Genomic DNA, 25,386 nt, shown 5'->3' with positions numbered 1-25,386 from the left:
GTTATCTATTGCTGTATATCAAAGTATCCCCAAATTTGGTATCTTTAAACAAATACTTATTGTCTTACAAAGTTTCCAAGAATCAGGACTGGGGGCATGGCTTCCTGGCTCAGGTCTCAGATGAAGTTGCAGTCAGGGCATTGGCCAGTGCTGCCATCCCCTGAAGGTTTGGAGAATCTGTTTCAAAGCTCATTCAACTGGGTATTGGCAGAAGGCTTCGTTCCTTGCTGCTCAGTGAACCAGGTACTTGCTTTTCCTCAGAACAAATGGTGGGAGAGGGACTCCAAAATGCCATCACTTTTGCCATTAGCTATTGGTTACACAGATCCACGCTAGCATAGTGTGAGATGGGACCACACGAGTGTATGAATCAGAGCCAGGGATCATGACGGGGGCATTGCAAAGGCTGCCTGCCATATATCGGTATATAAACAGTGGAGTAGTAGCATAGGAAGAGGTAGATAGACCAATAAAATAGAGATTCAGAAATTGACCATATATATATATATATATATATAGAGAGAGAGAGAGAGAGAGAGAGAGAGAGAGAGAGAGAGAGAGAATTTGGTTTATATTAAAGGGTCAAATTCAAATTGGAGAATTGACATTTTAATACAGTATAAAATTCACTGTGCATCTATTAAAAAGGATCATGTTAGACTCACACCTCATACTTCACCCTCAGGTAAATTTCAGCAAAGTTAGAGATGAAAAGAACATGCACTTGTATTTAAAATATGTAGGAAAATATTTTTAATCAGCTTGTGATAGGAATACCATTCCAAGTCATGTACAAAATCAAAAGCACTGAAGTAAAAATATGAACACAGTTTATTACAGCAACAAAGCAAAGCAAACTTCAAGAGATCAAAAGACAATAAACAAATTTAAAGATAAGTGAAAATCTGGGACAGTTGTATGACACATTTTATAGAAAACATATATTACCCAGAGTGTATAAAGAGGATCCTACAATCAGTAAGATACAGTGACAATATCATGAGTAAAAAGGGCAAAGAATGCAAACAAAATGATATGCACAAGAAGAAATGGAAATGGTAAACAAACATGAGACATACATTTCATTAGTAATCAGAACGATATAGCCTATAGTTTGTTTTTGTTTTTTTGTTTTTTTTTAGTACTGGGGTTTGAATCATCAGGGCTTCCACTTGCTAGGAAGATACTCTACCACTTGAGCCACACTTTCAGCCCTTCTTGCTTTAGTTATTTTTCAGATAGCATCTTACACTTTTTCCAGGGCTGTCCTTGGACCTCCATCTTACTTCCTCATAGCTGGGACCACAGGCATGTGGCACAGCACCCAGTTTGTGTGTTGAGATGGAGTCTTGCTAATTTTTTGCCTGGCAGGTCTGAAACTGTGATCCTCCCCTTCTCTGCCTCTGGAGCAGCTGGGATTACAGGCATGCACCACCATGCTCAGTCCCAATGTAACTTTTTATAACTTTGTAGCATAGCTTTTTACTATAAATTAAAAATATGGATTTGATCAACACATGGCAGGTATGGTGGTGAGCTTTCTGATGTAACAAAATACTGGAGAAAAACAACTTAAGTGGAGGAAAGGGTTTTTATGGCTTATGACTTCAGAGGTTTCAGTCCACAGTCACTTGACCCTGAGGATCACAGTAGGAAGCATGTGTCAGCTTCTCACCACATGGAGACTAGAAGGAGGTAAGGAAGGGAGGAGAGAGAGAGAGAGAGAGAGAGAGAGAGAGAGAGAGAGAGAAAAGAGAAGAGAGGAGAGGAGAGAAGAGAGAAGAAAAGAAAAGAAAAGAGAGAAAGAGAAGACAGAAGAAGAAGAATGAGGAAGAGTAGAAGTAGGGGAGAGAAAAGAGAGAGCCAGGTGATCATGTTTGTAATCCCAGCTATTTGGGAGGTAAAGAAAGGAAGATTTTGGTTCAAAGCTAGCCCAGGCGAAAAAAGTTGTCAAAACCCTATCATGAAGAACAAGCTGGGCTTGGTAGTATGTGCCTGTAAACTCAGCTAGGTGGGAAGCATAGGTAGGAGGATTATGGTCTGAGGCAGGCCTGGGCAAGAAGTATATGACCCTATCTGAAAAATAACTAGAGCACAAAAGGGCTGGTGACATGGTTCAAGTTGTAGAGTGGTTGTCTAGTAAGAGCAAGGCCCTGAGTTCAATCCCCAGGGAAAAAGAATAAAAAGAGAGAGCAAAGAGCCAGGGACAAAATATCCCCAAGGGGTACGCCCCTCCCCTCATGACCTCTTCCTCCAATTAGGCCCCACTTTGTAAATTTTCCACCACCCTCTAGTGACTCCTGGGGGCCAAGCCTTCAACATGGGAGCCTTTGGGGCACATCTAAACCATGACAGCAGGATACAAGACAAGGAGCACATTCAATGTTATGTTACGCTATGTACTGTAATGTTATGCTTTGTTATATTACGTTATATATTCGTCATGTGTGCTATGTTGTATTACTGTGTTTGGAAGGCATTTGGTAAAAATCTATGAAGTTTTTAAATGTGGGTAGGTCTGAGGCAGCATTTATACCTAGGAGTCTATTCTAGGGCTGTGCACAAGCATGTATGTCAAGTGTATTCATTGTAACAGTTTTAATTAAACAAAACCAATTAGAAACAGCCAACTAATGTGAGCATGGCTTAGTAAATGATAGAACATTTATGCTATGGAATACTATGAAGCCATTTACAAAAATAAAATAAACTATGAACATTGAATGGAAATAACTATAAGAAGTGTTGTATGTGAATAAAAGAATATCACAGAACAGTACTTATGGTATGATGCCACAAATGTGTCAGTGATCTGCAGAGAGAAAGAACTGAAATGCTGCCCACAGAACTGTCACAGCAACAATCTTCTGTGAAGGCTGGTGTCAGGACAGGTAGCAAAGAGCCATGTGCACATTTCAGTCTGGATACTTACAGAATCTTTGCAGTAAGAATGTTTATATATTCTTACATATTTTTATGATGAAATTAAAAAAATTCTAAATTTATAATTCATCAGATTGAAGGTAAAAGGATGAGACTATTCATCAACTACCCTTTTTATCTTTTGGCTATACTGAAAGTATAGAAGAACTCATTTTAAAAGTCCAAAAATTTGAATGGATACATAGTAATTGTACACATTTACAGGATTTAGTGCAGTATTTTGTTATATATAAACATCCATGTAATGATAAAATCAGTGTAATTTGGGGAAACATTCACAGTTCTCTCTGAGAGCTTTTTTGAACTGTCTAATAAATTTCTGTCTATTACATTTTCCCCCTGGTCTATGGAACACTAGAAATTATCCTCCTTTCTAACTGTGGATGACTTGCTATCCACCCCCTCTGTAACTCCCCTCCTTCCTCCCCTTCCTCACCCCTGGTGACCACTATTCTACTCTACTTTCATGAGACTGGTTGTTTTAGCTTCCACATATGGAAAAATTTAATTTTTAAAGGAATGAAGTCATGATCGTATAACAAAATAAGAGACAGTGCCAGGGGTAGACCAGACAATTTAAGGAAGTCCTGGAAGATAGAGATCAGATAGGGTCAATATATTAACTGGCAGAGAAAACAGAATAACAACAAAAACTAGATCCAAACCTCAGAGATAACATATACTCTTTCCAAGAGACCCTGGGGAGGCTTTATAGTCTCCCCAGAGCCCGTGAACATGAACAGTGGCGATGGTCTGTAAAGTTGTCACTGAGGTCATAAACCGGTGTTAACAGGGCACTCAGTTCATGGTCAGCCAGATTGACAGCTTGACTCCCACTCAAACAGTGCACATAGAATGGCTAAAATCCAAGGATCCCCTGGAAAGGAAGCCAGGGATTAGCCCACAGAGGAGAAGGCAATGGCTGGGATGGGTGTTAGAGCCCCATGAATAAGTGGAGCTGAGCTTCAGCTAATTAATAACAAATGTCTGTTACAAAGACTAAGAAAAAGAGCAATCAGAATGAATGTGATTTGCAAAAAGTTCTCCCGACTTTGGCTGTCTTTGCCCAAGAACCTGCAGGGACATCAGCTTAATGAAGTACATTTATATGAACCTGTATTCAGCCCTCCTGCAGGGGAAGTTAACTACCCTACTGTATGGAAATGCAGACCTCTGACCTGTGCCAATCCAACTGGCTCTCCATTTGGAATCACCATGGACAAACAGGAGCTCTCCAGCAGGAGTTTGGAGTGTAGGGACAGGAGTGGTCTTTGAAGCCTTGTGACAACTGGAAGAATGAATGGATGGATGAATAAAGGACAATACCAAAACCTGCATCAATAAAAATGTTTGCATAAGACACTGTATTCCCATATTATGAAACTCTGCAGTCACTGAAAGCCCAGAAAATTCCATATGTATTGATATAGAAAGATATTTGCACGATTTCATTAAAGAGAAAACAGCTTGTGGGCTAGTATGTGTATATGATGTTACTTTTATTAAAAAAAAAAAAACCACAGTAGTCTGACTATCTGGAAAGGACAGGAAGAAATATGTCACAAACTTACGATAATAGTGACCCCTATGGAGTAGAAGTTTGAGGGGAGGGCAAGAGACAGCAAGGGTAGGTCTTTAATATTTTACTGTAAAATTGATACTGTTTGAATATATTCCATTAACAAATATGTTAGGGCATGAAGACATTTGAAGCCCTCAGTCACATTGAAAGCAATGAAGTGTTGGTGTTCAGTAATGGGCTCCCCACAAAGAACCAGTGTCCTGATTTGTGGGTGGTTCTGAGGAATGAACCTAGGGCCTTGCTCTTGGCAGGCAAGTGCTCTACCACTGAGCTACATCCCCACCTCAAAAGCCCTGATTTGTGATGTCCACTGATTCAGTATCAATGCCCCCACCATTGTGTATGCTACGCTACCACAGGAAGACTTGCATCCACTAGTTTGCATGAGCAGCTCGGGCACTACTGGTGACATGGCTGATGGAGAGTCAGATTAGCTGGGATTTCTTGACTCAGATTTCCTGGCTTGATTTTGGTCTCTAGGCCCCTCTCCTTGGGCTGCACTGAGAGCAGCCTGAAGAAAAGCATCCTCTGGCCTTGCTGGGTCAAGGGAGGAGCTATTCCTGGGCCTCCTGCAGATGGGTACCTCCTTTAAAACAAAAAGAAAATTAATGATAGACCTTTCCCCTTCAACCCTGCTTCTTACGTCAGCACCTTGAGGACCTGTTGCAGACACAGGTTACTTGAAGGCACTTAGGAACTGGAGGTGAGAGCAGACAGATGAAAGGAATAAAGGATAGTCTAAAGCCACCTGTGTTCAGTTCCAGGCAAGGTTGTCTCTGCTCAGAGTAAGAGTCCCAGTCTTTCCTCTTTTATTTTGACCCTGAGTATCCCGTGCTCCCTGGCTGTTTTCTGCTCATGCTTATCTTGTATGACTGCCTTTTGTTTGGAAGGAAAAGGAAAATGAACTAAGCTGGAAAGTCTGGCTGTCTGTGCCCTTCAAAACTATAAAAGCAGGAAAGAGAAATTAGCCACAATTCCCCTCCCTGCACAGCTGTCTATTTATTGCCAATGCCCTCCCTCCCCAGTGGAAATCTCTGGATTTCCATTGACCTCATGCCTTACGTGGCCTGAGGACCATTTACCATGACGTTCCCTCCCCACGAAGCAGCACAGCACATTTGTTCCTCATAGTCAGTGTCCTCATAGCCCCTGTGCTTTCTTCAGTATGGCTAAAAGATGGGAAAGAAAACGATTTCTGACTCCAAAGCTGAAGTGAGAAGCCGGTAGCGAGGGCCTTATTGGCACGGAAGGAAACCACAGGGAAAAAAAGTGTCCATGGTTGACTTTGGAGAGTTGTGGTTATTGTGTAGAATAAACATCACTCTTTCAAAAAATAAAACAACAACAGAAAAGCGTTTCTTCAACATCTAGATTACATTGAAAATTATTTGGGTCAACAAATATTAATGTTAATTTTTTAAAGCTTTGCTGGTATTTTTTTTAAGAGATGCATGATGTAAAGTTGATGAGTTGATAAACTTTATGTATGCTTTTATATAAATAGAAACATTATTGTGTAGACACACATTATATACTACATATGAATGTGCTTTTAAATAAATGTGCGTTTTAATTTAGATTCGAGTGTATTTGTCACCACTGAATGATGAAGAGTGTCAAGATGCTTTTGCAGTTTCAAAATAGAATTATAGAGGACAGCTGTCTGTCTGTCTTTCTTTTCTTTTGGCCATATGGGATTTGAACTCAGGGCTTCACACTCGCTAAGCAAGTGCTCTACTGTTTGAGTTACGCCTCCAGCACTTTTTTGCTCTGGTTATTTTGGAGGTGGGTTTTGCTTTTTGCCTGGGCCAGCCCTGGGACCATGGTCCTCCTATTTTATACTTCTCATATACCACCATGCATATTTCTGTTAAGATGGAGTCTTGTGAACTCCCCCTCATCCCCTGTTGGCCTGGGAGGGGGAGGAAGAAGGGAAACATGAGAGCCCAACTCCATCCTAGGCTACAGAAGCAAAGGTTTATCATTGTCTATATGGATTGATAGGCATGCATGACAGTCTATTATGTAGCAGGTGGTAGGACACCACAGTGGACAAAACAGGTAAGGAACTGTCACCAAGTTTCTGCTCTAGTTAGGTGGAGGTGGGAGGAAAGAGAGAAAAAGTTTATCTGCTGGTGATACAGACAGGAGAACAGTACAAGTGGTGCGGTACTTGTTTTACTAGAAGGGTCAAGGAACAGCCTCATGATGTTAGAATGAACTTGAGCAGGGATGTAAAGAGAGGGACCAAACCTTGCAGATGTCTGGGGGAAGAGCATTCCTGGCACAGGAAGCAACAAAAGTGAAGCTCTTGTGTGAGGCAAACTCAATAGGTAAGAACAGCTGTGAGGCCAGTGTGGCCTTAGGGGGCACGAGGCAGATATAGCAAGAACTGAAGTCCAAGGAGTTGGTATCCAGATTACGTGGGGGCCTGAGTCCATTGACTTTGGCTTTTTAATTTTTCGATTAAGTTTATTTTTAATAGATACATAAAAACATAAAAGTTATATGTATGTATTAATGAGGTAGCATGACATTCTGACACATGTATACATTGTGCAATGTTTTAATCGGGTTAAAAGTATCTGTCTCTTCCAACATTTATCACTTCTTTATCATGCAGAGCGTCCTCCTTTTATCTAACAGTAACTTAGTACCCACTGATCAACCTTCTCCTGTCCTTCCCTCCTCTTGGCTTTTTCTTTGAGTGGAGGTCAAGGGAGGGTTTTATGTAAAGACTTACATCTGACTTACATTTGAAAAGAACTGGGCTTATGTGTTGAGGTTAGACAGGAGGCAGTGATGTAGAAAGACCGGTTCATCAGCCTTGGGAGCCCATGTCCTCACTTACGCCAGGTCCATAGCAGTATTGATCCCTTCTCAAGGATCCCTTCGGGGTCTCAGAACAGGTCGGTCAACTTCTGGGACCACAGATATATACTTGGGCTGAGTTTATGTCTATTTTGGGAATTCTCTTCTCAGAGGAGGAAAGAGCCATGATCTGTAGATAGCAATGGCTATCTGGGCGTGTGAACACCCCCGGGATAAAATGTCCTGGTGGTGATGTTAAGTCTCCTAATCAAGATCTCCATGTGATAACAACACCCCAGGGCACTGAGGAAATATGAGAGACTTGAGAGATTTGATAATGAGGGGATAATCAGGGGGAGGTGACTAACACAACCATTAGCTTTATAAATTTTCTGGGAAGCCACGGACTTCATATTTCAAAGAATAAGTTATAATTTGCTGAGACTGAAGTAAAATATCTGGAACATTTGATCAGTAAGGGCCAACGAAGGATTGATCTAGAAAGAATAGAAGGAATCACTGGTCTCCCACTCCCAGGAACAAAACAAAAGTTAAGAAATTTCCGTGGCTTATCCGGTAGTGGATAGACTCATAAACCCTTAAAACTAAATCTTTATAGCTCAAATTGACCGAAGAGGGACCAGACCCCCTTCTTTGGACCCCTGAGGAGATAAAACAAAACAAAACAAGCCCTTATCACAGCCCCATGCTAGCCTTGCCCTCTCTTGAACAGCCTTTTCACCTCTTTGTGAATGTGAACAAGGGAGTTGCCCTTGGGGTGCTAACCCCAAAACATGGGGGCCAATGTCAACCTGTGGTCTTCTTATCTAAATTCCTGGATCCAGTCACACAAGGTTAGCTGAGTGCATTCAGGCAATAGTGGCTACAGCCCTTCTAACGGAACAAAGTAGAAAAATCACCTTTGGGGGAAGTCTAGTTATTAGCACTACGATCATGTTAGAACAATCTTAAACCAAAAGGTGGGTAGATGGGTGACAGATTCCAGGATCCTAAAGTATGAGCCTATCTTGCTAGAAAAGGATGACCTGACTTTAACTACTGATGAGGCCCTAAATCCAGCCATTTCCTTGGAAGAAGCGGGAGGGAGGAGTCCTGAACATAAATGTTTAGGTATTATTAAATACCAAATGAAAGTAAGGCCAAACCTTGGGGAAACTCCTTTCCAGACTGGGCTCCATTTCTTTGTGGGTGGATCTCCTTGTGTAATTGAGGGAAAAAGACCTAATGGGTAGACCTCGAGTATAATAGAATCAGGCTGACTCCCTAACAATTGGTCAGCACAGACTTGTGAATTATTAGCTCTAAATCAGACTCTTAAAATTCAGCTCACTAAATTAGTTTTAGGGACCAGATTACCTTGGATTAAGTGCCTTCCCATAGCATTACTTAGGATAAGGACAGCCCCTTGGAAGGACAATGGCCTTTCCTCTTATGAAATGCTTTATGGGCTTCCTTACCTTAGCTCTGTTACTGATGTGCCTACCTTTGAAACTAAAGACTATTTCCTCAAAAATTATATACTTGGATTGTCCTCTACCTTACTTAGGAAAAAGGGGTTGTTATCACAGTCTCCTCCACTTCACTTTCCTGTTCACCTGCACCAGCCTGGCGGTTATGTGCTGATCAAGACCTGGAAAGAAAATAAGCTTGAGCCAGCTTGGGAAGGACACTTCTTGGTCCTCCTGACCACGGAAACAGCTGTCTGGACCATGGAGAGGAGATGGACTCATCACAAATGGGTTAAAAAAAAAAGGTGCCCCCACCTGACCAGAAGGAACAATGGACCATGCTCTCACATCCAGGAGACACCAGAGTAACCTTAAAAAGACTATAGTGAAATTATTCTTTCTCTTTCATCTGGGAAATGGTATGTTTATTATTAATGTAACTCAGAGTAATTTTCCCTTAACTATTGAATTCAATGCATGCTAGATCCTTCCTTGTGGAGACCTTACACCTCAACTCCAGCTCCAAGGATACTCCTTTTATATGTGCCCCATCCAGGGACCCACAGAGAAGCCTGGTATCTGTCTAGAGTAGATGGATGTGGGGTGAAACACTGGGTATAAAGAATACACTTCTCCCTTTTATGACAATCCTAAGGGCTGGACCAGACCCTGATGCACTGTTAAGACTCAAATTTCCACCACCCAGAACAATGAACAGTCTTTTAACAGATTAAAGTTGAAATTACAGCTGTTTTGGACACACCCCTCTCCTTCTTGCAAAGATAAACAGTGTGACCCACTTAGATTGGTCATAGAAAGCTCTTGGAATATGACAAAAAACATCCATATTTCGTAAATATGGGTTGGGGGCAGATGTCTCAGGAACAGACCCTTTAGGTGCCTTTGAGCTCTGTCTAGCTCCCAAACCCTCTCAGGGGACACCCAGTTCTAACCCACCAAGTTGCATGTCCTAATCCATCCCCCAAGCCTTTTAGCCAATCGAGAAAGATCGTGAACCTTTGACCTGGACAAATCCCAGGTGAGGGGCAGGTACAACTGCATCAGGGATATAAGAAGAAGACATTGTTGGCCATTTTGTGCTCAGTGTCAACTCAGCTGGAGTGAGTTCATGCTTGCACCCTTTTGATCAAAAGAAATTGCCTTGTCAAGATTTTCTCTGTCTCTCATGTGTTTGTTTTCAGCACTGGAGGGTCTTAAATTCCAACATATGGAAACACTAAAGTCACCAAATAGCTAAGACAAAGTAGAGAAAGAAAGGAAAAAAATTGGAGTCATCACATTTCTTGATTTCACATTATATTATAAAGCTATAATAATCAAAACAGCATGATACTGAAATAAAAACAGACATGTAGACAAATGGAACAGAACAGAGCACCCAGAAGTAAGCCCAAACACATGTGGTTGAATTTTTAGCAAGGCTATGAAGAAGACACCTGGGAAAAAAAATCTCTGAAACCAGAGTTTTGGACCCAAGGCCCAAACTCCTGAGATTCCATATGCCAGGTCCAGCTACCTGCCCCCAAAAGCCAAATAAGGAGGCAGAGAAAGGAGATTTATTACATGGCTCGGGACATGCTGTGGGAAGAGGCAGAGTAAGCACTCAGCTCATCCTTAGTCATCTTTGGTGTACAGACATGAACTATAGGTTTAAATAGACAAAAGAACTGGGGGCAGGGGACAAAGGTATGCATAGTTAAACAGTCCAGTCATAGCTGTGGTCTCATTGGTCTCATGACTGGCAAACTTGGTCAGGCAGATGGTCTGGTCCAGTTTTGGAAGTTAGCACCTGGAGGGAGTAATCTGGTTTCTATCTGAGAGGATTCTTGGGATAATTGTCCTCACTGGGAGGATGGCAGCTCCAGGTGGGTCCAGTTTGTCATAAAGATATTATCAGTTTGTCCCTTTTTGGAATCCAAGGTGATTGTAAAGTGACTGTAAAAAGAATGACTTAGAGCAAAGACAGATACAAAATGGAGACAAAGATGCCAAACTTTTCCTGTTTTTAGTTAATTTGTGGGCTCAAGTAAGGAGTCAGTGCTTTTCACCAAAAGCAACTTGAGTGCCTCTTACATCTCTTTAAGTAAATTAATTCCATCTCAGAAGACTGGATACCTACTAGAAAAAGAGTGAAATTGTATACTTACCTTACATCATACACAAAAATCAATTCAAAATGATTTAAACATAGGACTTAAATATAAGATCAAAACCATAAAACTCCTAGAAAGTGTGTGTGTGTGTAAATCTTGATACTGATCATGGCAACTATTTTTTGGCTATTCCATCAAAGTGCAGGTAACAAAAGCGAAACTAAGTAAGAGAGACTACCTCAAACTAAAAGACTTTTGCATAGCAAAGAAAATAATCCACAAAAATTGGAAAGGGGGAAATACCTGCAAATCATATATTTGATGAGAGGTTAGTTATCCAAAATATACAAGGAATTTACACAACACAATAGCAAAACAAACAAAAAGAAGAAGTAAACTAATTTTAAAATAAGCAAAGGGGAATTAAAACTGTAGCTCAGTGGCAGAGCATACGCCAAATTCCACTGGTCAATCCCAGCACCACCAAAAAAAAAGAAAAAAAAACAAAGAAAAAGAGAGACGTACCTGAATAGCCTTTTACCCACCAAAAAAATACACTTAAAAATAGCCAGCCAATAGGTATATAAGAAATGCTTAATGTTTCTAACCATTAGCCATTATGGAAAACAGAATGAAGTTTCCTGAAAAACATAAAGGTTGAGTTCCCTTTTGATACAGCAATCCCTCTGTTGGGTGCATCCTCAAAGGAAATCAAACCAGAATCTTGTATATTCATTGCAGTATTAATTATGATAACCAAGATATGGAAACAGTCTAAGTGCCCATTGGTGGATGAATGAATAAAAATCACACATGCACACATACACACACACAAAGGAATAGTTTTCAGTTTTAAAAAGGAGATAGTACCATTTTCATCAGCACGGATGGACCTGGAGAACATCATGCTAAGTAAAAAAGCCAAACATGGAAAGAAAAATAGCACATGATTCACTCATATATGGAAACTTACAAAGTCGAGTACATAGAAACTGAGTGGTATGGTAGTTACCACGGGCAGGGAGGGGAGGAAATGGGGAGAAGTAGGTCAGAGGATACAAACTCTCAGTTATGTAGGATGATTCAGTGCCCAGCATGAAGGCTGTAGTTAGTAACACGGTGTTGTACAAAGAGAATTTGCTAAAAGAGTGGATTTTAGGCGCTCTTACCACACACATGCAAGAGGTATGTATGGAAGGTGGTGGATAAGTTAATATGGCTAGATGTAGTAATCATTTCACTATTTACATATAGATTAAGACATGCTGCACACTTACATACAATAAAAAGTAAAAATGTCATTAGTTAGGACTGTTGACATAGCTATGCAAGGTTGAGCTTCAGATAGAGATAAACTGCTCTCTGTATTACTGAGACAGCCTTCTGAAAGCTTGTGTAAGTTCACAGCAGCCCTCACATGCCTTTGGGACTTAGACTTGCCTAGAGGATCTCTGTCAGCACCTTGCTGCATCCTAGAGAGAGGCATACAATTGAGAATCATGACATTACTGCTGAATATTTGTGTTCATTGCTATTAGATTCTTATATATCATTAAGAAAAATTCTAGTCTGCCAATCTCAGGCCTGTCAATTTCCTTCCTTGTTAATAAAATTAAATCTTAACTCAAACACCCATTTCTTTAGATGGAGTAGGAAGTGACTAGTGACTGAATCAGATTCAGTTACTGTAGAGATTTCTCCGTTATTTCAGGGACCATCTTTCTCCTTCTCCTTGGAGTTCCTTTCATGCGGGAGTTTAGGAGAAGGGAAGAGTTTGATGCTTGGTGGGAAGAAAAGATCATGTCTTGTGGTTCTCTATCCACTCCAGTTTCTGCTGAGGTGTAACTTGGCTGTCTCATCTTTGGTCAGTAGCATCTGTTGTGCCACAGAAGCCAGTATCCTACTGTGGACTCCAGCCTGTATCATGCAGGCACTTCCTACTGATGGCATCCTCTCCCCGTGGCCACAGAGTCCCTTCTCATTGAGCATCCCTCTTATTGCCCATTCAATAGCCTTCCTGGAGCCCTGGGAAACCTTGGAAAGTCTTCTGACCTTTTGGTTCTAGGGAGTCTCTGAAGGGTAGCATATGCCCTCTTTCTGACACACCTTGCTGCCATTTCTATCACTAAGTTGTGTATGGAGCTTGTTAAAGCAGTGGTTTTCTATGGCAAACCTGTCACCTCCCTAGGCTTCACTAGCATATTGACTTAAACCTGTCCTGTCTCAGGTTTCTCTTGGGTCCCCTTCCATGGCTGTGCAGAGTAAGGGTGCAGCACAAGATCTAGTGACTACGTCTCCTTTGATGTTGGATTACCTCTAGCCCCTGCTATGGGGAAACACTAGCTGGTCTTCTTCAACTAGCCCAACTCTTTGGTTTGTGACATCAAGTCTATACATGAAGTCCTTAGCTTTTTGGATCTGGAGAGATTCCTCACAGTATAACCCCTTGCTACTGAATTCCTTGGCTTTCCTATCTACCATTTGTGGCTTACATTTCACCAGTCTAATTTGGCAATCCAGAACCACAAGTCTGCTTTTGTCCTCCATGATGTACCTTTCTCAGAGTCACTAATGTTCAATTCTACAGCCTTGTCATAATGGTGAAAGGGCCATGGGGTCAAAAGAAATCACCTAAACTTATCCCAAGTGCTATCTTTCCATATCTGCCCCCCGTATAAAGGAAGACTATAATTTTAGGAGCTTTTAGGAGGTGAGAGTCAATGGAGCAGAGTAGTCTTGAAGGCCAAGTCAGGGAAAAGAGTGAGGTTGGAAAACTGGTTCTCAACTCTACACGTCATCAGAATTCCCTGTGGTCTTTAACAGGTCACATTCACAATCCCCACGTTCCACATCTGGAGCTGCTTACTCAGAAGTAATTCAAACTGCTGATTTTGATACAGACCTGCCATTGGAAACCATGGGTTAGGAAATTGTTATGGCTTGAAGACCAGGCATAAAGACATTATCTAGAGGAGGATCTAGACATGTCTGGAGTCAGGTACATAATCTCACTTGGGATTCACCATCTCCACTGCTTATAGCAGAAGGCACAGCTAACTCCACACAGAGGATCAGGAGACAAAAGGGACACTTAGCAGGAAATGTTCCACAGCAAGGAGCAGGTACCAGCAAGGTACCTGTGTGTCATGAGATACAGAGGATATAGAGAACTTGGCAGGCTAGATGGAGAAGAGGAAAAATGAAACTGGAGAAAAAGAAGCCATTGATTCTGTGTTAACCATCTGCCCCCTCCAGTGAGGAAGGTTCTAGTATTTTTTCTGCTAAATCAGTAAGCAGGTCTAGAAGATTTTAGTCAACAACTTGCCACTCAGACAGACATTGGCAGACTACTGCAGTGCCCTAATGGCCCATACTTGGCAGTGGTAGAGACAAAAGGGAGAAAGAACAGTTGGGACAAGGGAGCAGAGAGATAAGAAGCTGATCTACATTTGGGCAGGTTGACAGATGAAAGAAGGCATTTCAGGCTATAGGAATTTTGTATTCTATGCATGGCTGATGGAACCAAGCACTGCACCTCCCACTTTCTACCTATACCCCAGAGCTCATGTTTTGGGCAGTGGTACCAGGGATTGATTTTAGGACCCTGTAGTTGCTAGGCAGGCACTATACCACTAGAGTCACTCCATCAGCCTTTTTTGCTTTTGGCTATTGTTGAGCTTGGTCTCACTTTGTTCCTGAGCTGGCCTGGACCACAATCCTCTTATTTGTGCTTCCTGGTAACACTGGGATGACAGGAACATACCACTGCACCAAACCATTGGTTGAATTGGGGGAGGGGAGAGTCTTGTGAATTTTTTTTTTTTTGTCCTGGGTTAGCCTCCAACCACAATCTTCCCAATCTCAGCTTCTCAAGTAGTTAGGATTACAGGCTTGAGCCACCATGTTCAGCCCCAAAATACTCATTTTGAGCGCAATTCTTTATATTTCTTGAATAAAATGATATTGTAAGCATCTTTAATTAAAAAAAGAAAACTTCTTAAAAAGCATGAAGGGTAGTAGGTAGCACATGCTGCATACCATTTGTGTTAACAAGATAAACACAATTGTTTGACTGGTTAGAGTGTCTGTTCTGTACATCAACTAATTTCCTTCCTTTTTTAAGTAGCATTTAAGTCAGTGAATGAGGGATCTCTCACCCTAACTGTAACCAACACACATGGATTTGTTTTTTATTTTACTTTTAATTGTAAGGTTAACACAACAAAATTTACCATCTTAACCCTTTATAAATGTACAGTACTGTAGTGTTAAGTATATTTACATTCAATCAGTCCCCAGAACTTTTCCTTTTGTAAAACTGGAACTTCATGCAAATTGAATAACTCCCCATAACCTCCTCCCCACCCTACAGAAGCTACCTGCTTTCTGTTTCTATGGAATTTGAATAATCTAGATACCTCACTTAAGTAGAATCATGATATTTGTCTTTTTGTGACTGGCTTAATTCACTTTAGCCTATGTTCTCCTTTTCTTTTTTATTTTATTATTCATATGTGCATGCAAGGCTTGGGTCATTTCTCACCCCTGCCCCCACCCCCTCCCAAACCACCCACTCTGCCCCCTCCTTCTCCCCCCCACCCCCTCAATACCCAGCAGAAACTATTTTGCCCTTATTTCTAATTTTGTTGAAGAGAGAGTATAAGCAATAATAGGAAGGAACAAGGGTTTTTGCTGGTTGAGATAAGGATAGCTATACAGGGAGTTGACTCACATTAATTTCCTGTGCATGTGTGTTACCTTCTAGGTTAATTCTTTTTGATCTAACCTTTTCTCTAGTTCCTGGTCCCCTTTTCCTATTGGCCTCAGTTGCTTTTAAGGTATCTGCTTTAGTTTCTCTGCATTAATGGCAATAAATGCTAGCTAGTTTTTTAGGTGTCTTACCTAAACTCACCACTCCCTTGTATGCTCTCGCTTTTATCATGTGCTCAAAGTCCAATCCCATTGTTGTGTTTGCCCTTGATCTAATGTCCACATATGAGGAAGAACATAGGATTTTTGGTCTTTTGGGCCAGGCTAACCTCACTCAGAATGATGTTCTTCAATTCCATCCATTTACCAGCGAATGATAACATTTCGTTCTTCTTCATAGCTGCATAAAATTCCATTGTGTATAGATGCCACATTTTCTTAATCCATTCGTCAGTGGTGGGGCATCTTGGCTGTTTCCATAACTTGGCTATTGTGAATAGTGCCGCAATAAACATGGGTGTGCAGGTGCCTCTGGAGTAACCTGTGTCACATTCTTTTGGGTATATCCCCAAGAATGGTATTGCTGGATCAAATGGTAGATCAATGTCTAGCTTTTTAAGTAGCCTCCAAATTTTTTTCCAGAGTGGTTGTACTAGTTTACATTCCCACCAACAGTGTAAGAGGGTTCCTTTTTCCCCACATCCTCGCCAACACCTGTTGTTAGTGGTGTTGCTAATGATGGCTATTGTAACAGGGGTGAGGTGGAATCTTAGTGTGGTTTTAATTTGCATTTCCTTTATTGCTAGAGATGGTGAGCATTTTTTCATGTGTTTTTTGGCCATTTGAATTTCTTCTTTTGAGAAAGTTCTGTTTAGTTCACTTGCCCATTTCTTTATTGGTTCATTAGTTTTGGGAGAATTTAGTTTTTAAGTTCCCTATATATTCTGGTTATCAGTCCTTTGTCTGATGTGTAGCTGGCAAATATTTTCTCCCACTCTGTGGGTGTTCTCTTCAGTTTAGAGACCATTTCTTTTGTTGAGCAGAAGCTTTTTAGCTTTATGAAGTCCCATTTATCTATGCTATCTCTTAGTTGCTGTGCTGCTGGGGTTTCGTTGAGAAAGTTCTTACCTATACCTACTAACTCCAGAGTAGTTCCTACTCTTTCCTGTATCAACTTAAGAGTTTGGGATCTGATATTAAGATCCTTGATCCATTTTGAGTTAATCTTGGTATAGGGAGATATACATGGATCTAGTTTCCGTTTTTTGCAGACTGCTAACCAGTTTTCCCAGCAGTTTTTGTTGAAGAGGCTGCTATTTCTCCATCGTATATTTTTAGCTCCTTTGTCAAAGACAAGTTGGTTATAGTTGTGTGGCTTTATATCTGGGTCCTCTATTCTGTTCCACTGGTCTTCATGTCTGTTTTTGTGCCAGTACCATGCTGTTTTTATTGTTATTGCTTTGTAATATAGTTTGAAGTCAGGTATTGTGATACCTCCTGCATTGTTCTTTTGACTGAGTATTGCCTTGGCTATTCGTGGCCTCTTGTGTTTCCATATAAATTTCACGGTAGATTTTTCAATCTCTTTAATGAATGTCATTGGAATTTTGATGGGAATTGCATTAAACATGTAGATTACTTTTGGGAGTATCAACATTTTTACTATGTTGATTCTACCAATCCATGAGCATGGGAGATCTCTCCACTTTCTATAGTCTTCCTCAATCTCTTTCTTCAGAAGTGTACAGTTTTCCTTGTAGAGGTCTTTCACATCTTTTGTTAGGTTTACACCTAGGTATTTGATTGTTTTTGAGGCTACTGTAAATGGAATTGTTTTCATACATTCTTTTTCTGTTTTCTCATTGTTAGTGTACAGAAATGCTAATGATTTTTCTATGTTGATTTTATATCCTGCTACCTTGCTATAGCTATTGATGATGTCTAGAAGCTTCTGAGTAGAGTTTTTTGGGTCTTTAAGGTATAGGATCATGTTGTCTGCAAATAGGGATATTTTGACCGTTTCTTTACCTATTTGTATTCCTTTTATTCCTTCTTCTTGCCTAATTGCTCTGGCTAGGAATTCCAGTACTATGTTGAATAGGAGTGGGGATATTGGGCATCCTTGTCTGGTTCCTGATTTTAGAGGGAATGGTTTCAGTTTTTCTCCGTTAAGTATAATGCTGGCTGTAGGTTTGTCATATATAGCTTTTATAATGTTGAGGTACTTTCCTTCTAGTCCTAGTTTTCTTAGGAATGGTGTTGGATCTTATCAAAGGCTTTTTCTGCATCTATTGAGATGATCAAGTGGTTTTTGTCTTTGCTTCTGTTAATGTGGTTTATTACATTTATTGATTTTTGTATGTTGAACCACCCCTGCATTCCTGGGATGAAGCCTACTTGGTTGTGGTGAATAATCTTTTTGATGTGTTGTTGAATTCGGTTTGCCATTATTTTGTTGAGGATTTTTGCATCAATGTTCATTAAGGAGATTGGCCTATAGTTCTCCTTTTTGGAGGTGTCTTTGCCTGGTTTTGGGATAAGTGTAATACTGGCTTCATAAAATGTGTTTGGCAGTTTTCCTTCCCTTTCTATTTCGTGGAACAGTTTAAGGAGGGTTGGTATCAGTTCTTCTTTAAAAGTCTGATAGAATTCAGCAGAGAATCCATCAGGTCCTGGACTTTTCTTTTTGGGGAGACTCTTGATTGCTGCTTCAATTTCATTTTGTGTTATAGGTCTATTCAGGTGATTAATTTCCTCTTGGTTCAGTTTTGGATGATCATATGTATCTAGAAATCTGTCCATTTCTTTAAGATTTTCAAATTTATTTGAATATAGGTTCTCAAAGTAGTTCTTATGATTTCCTGGACTTCCATGGTGTTTGTTGTTATCTCCCATTTTGCATTCCTGATTCTACTAATTTGGGCTTTTTCTCTCCTCATTTTAGTCAGCTTTGCCAGGGGTCTATCGATCTTGTTTATTTTTTCAAAGAACCAACTTTTTGTTTCATTAATTCTTTGTATGGTTTTTTTGGTTTCTATTTCATTGATTTCAGCTCTTATTTTTATTATTTCTCTCCTTCTATTTGTTTTGGGATTTGCTTGTTCTTGTTTTTCTAGGAGTTTGAGATGTATCATTAGGTCATTGATTTGGGATCTTTCAGTCTTTTTAATATATGCAGTCATGGCTATAAACTTTCTTCTCAGGACTGCCTTAGCTGTGTCCCATAGGTTCTGGTAGGTTGTGTTTTCATTTTCATTGATTTCCAGGAACTTTTTAATTTCCTCTTTTATTTCATTGATGATCCATTCTTCATTAAGTAATGGGTTATTTAGTTTCCAGCTGTTTGCATGTTTTTTGTCTTTACTTTTGTTGTTGAGTTCTACTTTTACTGCATTGTGATCAGATAGTATGCACAGTATAATTTCTATTTTCTTATATTGCTGAGACTTGCTTTGTGCCCTAGGATATGATCTATTTTGGAGAAGGTTCCATGGGCTGCTGAGAAGAATGTATATTGTGTAGAGGTTGGGTGAAATGTTCTGTAGACATCAACTAGGTCCCTTTGATCTATTGCATATTTTAGATTTGGATTTATTAATTTTTTTATGGGTGACCTATCTATTGATGATAATGGGGTGTTAAGGTCTCCCACAACCACTGTGTTGGCGTTTATATATGCTTTTAGGTCTTTCAGGGTATGTTTGATGAAATTGGGTGCGTTGACATTGGGTGCATACAGGTTGATAATTATTATTTCCTTTTGGTCTATTTCCCCTTTTATTAGTATGGAATGTCCTTCTTTATCTCGTTTGATCAATGTAGGTTTGATGTCTACTTTGTCAGAGACAAGTATTGCTACTCCTGCCTGTTTTGGGGGGCCGTTGGCTTGGTAAATCTTCTTCCAGCCTTTCATCCTAAGCCTATACTTATTTCTGTCGGTGAGATGGGTCTCCTGTAAGCAACAAATTTTTGGGTCTTCCTTTTTAATCCATTTCATCAAGCGGTACCTTTTGATGGGTGAATTAAGTCTGTTAACATTAAGCGTTAGTACTGATAGGTATGTGGTCATTCCTGTCATTTAGTTTTCTTAGTTGTTTAAAGGTTTGATTGTGTGTACCTAAGTTGAGGTTACTCTCTACTGTCTTGCTTTTTCTTTTCCTGTGGTTCGGTGCTGCCTGTCTTTTCATGGTTAAGTTGGGTTTCACTTTCTGTGTGCAGAATCCCTTGCAGAATCTTTTGTAGTGGTGGCTTTGTGGTCACATATTGTTTTAGTTTCTGATTATCATGGAAGAGTTTTATTGCTCCATCTATTTTGAATGATAGTTTTGCTGGGTAGAGTATCCTGGGGTTGAAGTTATTTTCATTCAGTGCCTGGAAGATCTCACCCCACGCTCTTCTTGCTTTTAATGTTTCTGTTGAGAAGTCTGCTGTGATTTTGATGGGTTTACCTTTGTATGTTACTTGTTTTTTCTCTCTTACAGCCTTCAATATTCTTTCCCTAGTTTCTTAACTTGTTGTTTTAATGATGATATGTCGTGGGGTAGTTCTATTTTGATCTGGTCTGTTTGGTGTCCTGGAGGCCTCTTGCATCTGTATGGGAATATCTTTCTCTAGATTTGGGAAATTTTGCATTATTATTTTGTTGAATATATTACGCATTCCCTTCGCTTGCACCTCTTCTCCTTCTTCGATGCCCATGATTCTCAAGTTTGGTCTTTTGATGGAGTATGTTCTCCTTTTTAAGACTAAATAGTATTCCATTGCATGTATCAACCACATTCTGTTTATCCATTCATCTGTGGATAGACATTTGGGTTACTTCTACCTCTTGCTACTGTGAACAGTGCTTCCATGAACATGGATGTGTAAATACCCCTTTGAGGCTCCACTTTCAATTTTTTTTCTTTTTTCTTTTTTTTTCCTGGTGCTTTCAGTTTATTGTTTATTACATTTCACCTGCATACTGCCTGTGACCTTGGGCAAGTTACGGTACTTCCTGTGCCTGTTGTCAGCTGTCCAGTGGGGGAACAAGCAGGCCAGGCTCAGACATAAACGCCATACCTGATGTACTACAGATGCTGAACAGGATACCTGCCCCAACCTACCACCCAGACAGCAGAGAGGGCTGGAAGTTGAATTTTAGTAATAAGATACAACGGGGAGATGGCAGAGGAGGCCGAGCCATGCTGGATGGTGGGCTGTCGCAGAGGTGGGCCAAAGTCAGCTGGCTGCTTCTGCTGCTGCTTGGTGGTGGCCTTGTTGGCAAAGTCCTTTGCCTTCTGTAGCTATCAGTGTCATCTCCTTTGCCTTTTCCTTGGTTTTCTTGGCTGTCTCAGCAAGTGGTTTGGAAGGGGCCTCACCTTGCAGCTTGGCTGAGATATACTCAAAGCTTTTAATAGTCTTGGTCACATTGCTTTTGAACCTAGTGAGACCAATTTCATGGACAGCTCTGGAGATGCCAAACAAGCTGGAGGAGACCCAGGGTTCCAGCTGCAGTTGTCAGAGTTCACACAGTAAACACATCCTTTCTCCACTACCATCAGCTGGACATGGTTGATGTTCCAGGTGAAGGTGGTTATGGTCTGGTTCTGTGGGTCCACAGCAGAGTCCTCCAGGATGTGCACTGAGTGGGCAACACTGGCAGGAAACAGTTGCTCTGCCCAGCAGGGTACCCGGATGGTCTTGGTCAGGAGTCTCTGTGTCAGAAGCTTCTGGTCAGGTGTGACCTCCTGGTGTACTATGTCTTCAGTCCAGACATGTTTGCTTTAGGGACTCAGGTACTACTGCCAGAGGCAGCAAATGTTTGGTCCCAGGAACTTGGGAGCTTGCTCTGGTCCAAGAAGTACTTCACCATGGTGCTGGCCTGAGCCAACTCAGTACCTGAGCAGCATCAGGGGTGAGAGCCCAGTGGTGAGAGGTTATGTGGTGGCCATGATGTAACATAAAAGGATGAGGTTAAAGATGATGAAATATGAATTTCAATGAGAATGATCGAGGAGAGAAATCTCAGACTGAAAATGAGGGAAATAAATAAAAAGAATTGGTCAGCAGAAGGGCTTTGACATCTTTTAGAGAGGAAGAGTATAAACTCTTTAATCCCGAAGATTCTTTTGAAGCCTAAAGATTCAAAACAAGTTGAATCCCAAGTTCAAATGCCCATAGGGATGAGGGAAGTAAATTAGTGAATCAGCCTGGGCTAGGTGCAGGACAATAGGGAGTAGTGTGGAATGTGGTGATCTGACAGCACATACCTATTTAAAGCCATTCAAATTTAAGATATCCTAAAATATAAGTGACAACCAATCAAAATATGTCTTCAGGTGAACCTAACCCTGGGCAACTATTTGTAACTCCTACCATGAAGAAATGAAGAAAGAGAAAGAAAAGCTCAAGAAGGAAAGGATGAAGGAAAGGCATGGGAGCCAGAGGAAAAAATGAAGTCATAGTTGACAAAATTATAGGGAGGAGTAGCAGAGCAAGCATAGATTAGGACTGGAATTGAGCACCAGCAAATTCCAGTGACTCTCATGTCCTCACACTGTTACTGTCACCACAAGGTGGGGCTCTCAGCAGGTCACCTCCACAGGAAGCATTGCTTCCCTGAAGTGCTCTTTGCCAGGAGGGTGGATTAAACTAGGTGAGGATAGGTGTCCTGCTTCTTCATCTACTTCAAGGCCTGGAGAAGGTGTTCTTGTTAAAATGTAGGTTAAATCTAGATCTTGGTTCAGTAGTCTGATGTCAGGCCTGATCAGCAATTTTCTTTCTTTCTTTGTGTGGGACTGGGGTTTGAACTCAGGGCTCCATGCTTGCAAAGCAGGCACTCTACTGTTTGAACCATACCTTCAGTCCATTTTGGTTTGGTTACTTTCGAGATGGGGGTCTCATAAACGATTTTCTTGGGCTGGCCTTGAACTATGATTTTCTGGATCTCAGCCTCCTAAGTAGCTAGGATTACAGGCATGAGCCACATTTAGCTCTGCCCTAAATTTCTTACAAACTCCCTGGTGGTGGGCATATTGGGGATCCCCATGCTACACTTGGGAGTAGCAAGGTACTAAGGAACTCCTGGAAGAAAGGAGAAGTGGAAACTAGTCTTATCATGTTTAGAAAATATGGCATACACAGGAATGTTTCCCATTTTTAGTGTAGGCCACTCTCTGAGTATTGTAATCCTGAAAATATATCTCATGATATCAAGAGGCAGGGACCAGTCAAAAAAAGGGTCATCATTCCTAGCAACCAAGTGTGCCCATGTGACTCAGTTCTGGCCAATGGGATGAGATCATTGGTAAGGTGTAACTTTTGGGTTATGCCTTCAAAAAGGAAGGATGTTCTCTTCTTTCTGGTTGGAATACAGACACAGTGGTGAGCTGTCTTAGACCACATAGACAAGGGTATCAAACAAAAAGATGAAAGGGCCTAAGCTTTGTATACCTGCTCAGATTTTTTTTTGAGACAGAGTCTTGCTACGTAGCCCAGGCTGGCCTTGAACTCAGTATCCTCTTGTCTTAGCCTTTGAGTGCTGGTATTACAGATGTGCACCTCCACATTCAGCTCTTTTAGAGAGAAATAACTTTTTAAAGCTGCAACTATTTTGGATCTAACAAATAAAATCAATCTTATATCATATGTAGTATAGAAGCACACTGCTAAGAACAGTCAAGTTCAGTTACAAAGAACAGAATTTACTCTGGCCAGTGTAGAATGATTGTTATAGGCAGTTAAATTGCTTAGAGAAACATTGAGTGTGCTGAGGACCAGAAGCTAGGTGGAGCTTTCAGAAAGGACTGAAAACCATAGAGCAAAATGGTGTTGCTAGGCGGCTGCCCTATGTCTTCCACCTCAGAAAGCCAGGTTTACAGAAAAATATAATCCTGGTGGCATGTCACCCACGAACAAGAAATTGTAATTACTGCAGCAGGCACAGAACCCGAGCCTCTGCTAGGGTCTGCACTAGTAAATGATGCTGTATGCTTGTCTCATGACATCCACAAAGCTAGTGACTCCTGAGATCTCTGCTAACTCAGCTCACAGCAATTAATCACTTCCAGCTGTATCAGCCAGCAGAAAGACGCAAATCAAAACAACACTTAGATTTCATCTTACCCCAGTTAGGAATGGCCATAATCAAGGGTAATAACAACAACAAATGAGGTACAAATGACAACAAATACTGGTGAGGATGTAGTGAAACAGAAATCCTTATACACTGCTGGTGGGAATGCAAACCAGTACAACCACTACGGAAACCAGTATGGAGATTCCTCAATAAACTAGAGATAGAATTGCCATATGATCCAGTGATACTGCTCCTGGGCATCTACCCAAAAGAACGTAAAACAGAATACAGTAGAGACATCTGTACACTGACTCATTGCAGCATTATTCACTATAGCCAAGCTCTGAAAACAGCCCAAGTGCCCTACAACTGCTGAATAGATCAAGAAAATGTGGTATATATGCACAATGGAGTTTTACTCAGCCATAAGGAACAATGACATGTGGTTTGAAGGTAAATGGATGCAATTGGAGGACATCTTGTTAAGTGAAGTTAGTCAGGATCAGAAACACAAAAGACGCATGTTCTCTCTCATACGTGGAAGATAGATCCAAAGATAAACATATACACAAAAACAAGCATGATCACATACAAACTCAGTTGTAGAGCATGTTTGTAACAGTGGAACTACTCAATGGAACTCGGGAAAAGAGAGACAGGAAAAGAGAATGAGAGAGCATCAGTAATATCGCATAACATAAGATATGAAGGTAGAGGATATAAGGATATGTACTGAAAGCTGTTGAATGGGGGGTGGGAGGTAAAGGGGTAAGGGAGAGTAATGTAAGGGGTTGAATGGACCAAAGTAAAGTATACCCACAGTGGGCATATATTGCGAAACCCCTGTGATCATCAACTTAAATATTAATAGTGAAATTCAGGACTGTAAAATAGTACAGTGTGTGTATATGTGTGGGGTACTAGTAGTAGGAGGGGGGACGGTGAAGGAAAGAGACTTAGGTGATGGTATAGGGTAGATGGACCTCATATGAGCCAGAACTAAGAAACTCCTTGCAATTGCTTTAAGTGGGGAAGGGGTAGAGGGGGAGAGACAATGGGGGCAATGTAAATAATGCACAATATAACTCTAATAGGAATTGTCACTATGAATTCTCCTCTGTGTAATGAATATATCCTTATAAAAAATTTAAAAAACTATTTAGAAGATACTATTCTTGCTTATAGCAAAGATTTTTTTAATGATAATGCCAAATTTTGATAAGGATTCAGGAAACTGAAATTTTCACAGCGGTACAGCTTTTTTGGAGGACAATGTGGCAATTCTGAAATTTTTTTTTTTTGTGTGTGTGGTATTGGTAATAAAACCCATGCTTTGAGCATACTAGACAAATGCTTTCCCACTTAGTATACCCCGAGCTCTCACATGCCTTTAAGACATTTATGTCCCCTGAACAAAAATGAGTCTATTATTTGTAAATAATGATGAATTCTTTGTCTGCCATTATATTTATAATAACAAATTTTGGCAACAACCAAATGTCTAATAATATAGAATAGTTAAGATTGGATACAATGCCACTGTGAAAAAATGATGATGGTGAAGAAAAGAATCATAGAGTGGTGTTGGCAAGAGAGCAGAATAGGAAGTTCCTGCCCTCATTCCCCCAGGGAAACACAGATTTAACAATGATATAAATAACAAAATGCGTGTATGAGAAATCCAATTTCTAGCTAAGA

At 40.6% G+C, this 25,386-nt stretch overlaps 1 pseudogene; it reads right to left on the bottom strand.

Annotated features, from left to right (window-relative positions):
• Nucleotides 1–19,570: 19,570 nt before the first annotated feature.
• On the bottom strand, nucleotides 19,571–21,483 carry LOC141417340 (PRELI domain-containing protein 1, mitochondrial-like; annotated as a pseudogene).
• Between the last annotated feature and the right edge of the window lie 3,903 nt (nucleotides 21,484–25,386).

The sequence above is a fragment of the Castor canadensis genome, chromosome 2 (assembly GCF_047511655.1).
Source record: "Castor canadensis chromosome 2, mCasCan1.hap1v2, whole genome shotgun sequence".
Classification (NCBI taxonomy): Eukaryota; Metazoa; Chordata; class Mammalia; order Rodentia; family Castoridae; genus Castor; species Castor canadensis.
Note: the sequence above shows the minus strand (reverse complement) of the source record. Positions and strands in the feature narration are given on the sequence as shown.